The 1,771-nt window shown below is 42.9% G+C and overlaps 1 non-coding gene across 1 annotated transcript; it reads left to right on the top strand.

Annotated features, from left to right (window-relative positions):
• The first annotated feature begins 1,138 nt into the window (after positions 1-1,138).
• On the top strand, positions 1,139-1,282 carry LOC115030728. The gene has a single exon (XR_003836325.1). It is a non-coding gene; the product is annotated as a small nucleolar RNA SNORA48 (small nucleolar RNA).
• Positions 1,283-1,771: the final 489 nt, after the last annotated feature.

Raw genomic sequence — 1,771 nt, 5'->3', positions numbered from 1 at the left:
TTGAGAAAAATTTAAAATACATATAGATGATTGGTTTGTGTTGCTATAGTAAGATGCCATAGACAAGGTGGGTTATAAATAGTAAGAGTGCATTTTTTTCTTATGTAAGGGAGGCTGCTAAACATGAAGCTGCAGGGGCAAAGTGTCTTCTTAAAGTGCCATATGAAGGCAGAAGGGCAAGAAGTACACTCACACACTCATGGACATTCGTTGTTATGCAGGATCAAACTTCCTCTTCTAACCATTTTATAATTGTTAATTCTGCCACAGGAGTGGAGTCACTATGACCCACTTCCCAATATAGTTGTTTTCATTAAGTTCCCATCACACATTCTGGGAGGACACACAGTCAACAGTAGTAATGAGCAAGAGAATGTAGGGGCCTGAATGAAAGAGAAATGCTTACCAATAGTGACAGACAACATAAGTCAGAACAAAACTCCCATTGTGTGAAGCACAGAAGGAATAGGAAGTCACAACGCTACTTTGAGCATTTTTTTTTCTTTTTCTTTTTTAGGGATATCTATGGAGTCCCGAAGAGCTGTCTGAGAGCCTGAAATTTAGCCATACATTTGACACCTCTGTAGAACTTAAAAAGAGAAAGAGGCAGAAGCAGGAGAGGTTTGTGGGGGTGATGGAAATCTTTCAAAAATGAGGCTAGGCAGGCCTTTACTTTGTGATAAAATGCCGAAGGGCAACACATTAAGGGAAAAACAAACAAACAAACTAAAGCCACACCACCACCATCACAGTATCAGTACCTTCTTAGAAATAATCTTAGGTTTCTGTTGATTGTGATTAAAAACACAAACACAAACCAACTCAGGGAGGCAAGAGTTTGTTTCACCTCACCAGTCTCAAGTTTCATTCTGTCACTGAGAGAAGCCCAGGCAGGAATTCGGAGGTAGAAACTAAATTGCTCCAAGGGATTTCTCAGGCTGCTTTTTTGTACAGTTCAGGACTACCTGTCCAGGGCCAGTTTACTGCTCCCACACAATCGTGAGTTAAGAAAATGTTTCACAGATTCACAGGTCAGTCTCATGACATCATTTTTCTCAACTAACATTCTATATAACCACAGCTTTTTATCAAATTGAAACATATCAAAACAAACAAACAAACAAACAACAAACAAGAAAACCCCTGGCAATAGGCAAAGAGATACCTTGTTGTTGGTGTTGCTCTTATATGAGGCAGGGGCAGAGCACACAGCTGTCCTTTGTTCATCCCAGCTTAATACTTAGCTTAATGGCCAAAGCTGTCTTATGCCTAGGATTCATTAAAATTAAATCAAATCAAGTTAAATCGAAGCAGTGCAGCATGGGAGGAGGAAGACAAATAGACACCTGTGGACTACCATGGCATGCACAGCTTTCCCCTTCAGTACAAGCACAGGCAGGCCATAGAATCCCGATTACCACACAACACAAATGGAGGATGTCCCGTAGGGGCCTGCCGGCCACGTGACCAGCATGTAGCAGAAACCAAAACAAGGAGCAAGTAAGTATGTGCTGGGAAGATAGGCGAGAAAGAGAAGTGAAACAGTTTGAGCATTGTGGAGAAAGATGGAACTGGAGACTACAGAGTGGAGAGGAGAAGCTTGCTATGAGTGGTCAGCCCGCCACTGGGTGCCATCATGAGGTCCTAGCTCGAGCTGCCACTGAGGGACATGTCTGAGTCCATCGCTGTGCAGTGGCGGGGGTTAGAATTGGTAGTCATGGTTCACATTACACCCAGAGATCATGGGGGTGTCCTTTGCTGAGGCATCCAC

This window comes from Mus caroli, chromosome 3 (genome assembly GCF_900094665.2).
Source record: "Mus caroli chromosome 3, CAROLI_EIJ_v1.1, whole genome shotgun sequence".
In the NCBI taxonomy this organism is placed as follows: Eukaryota; Metazoa; Chordata; class Mammalia; order Rodentia; family Muridae; genus Mus; species Mus caroli.
The sequence above is the reverse complement of the archived record's forward strand: the minus strand, read 5'-3'. Positions and strand labels throughout refer to the sequence as shown.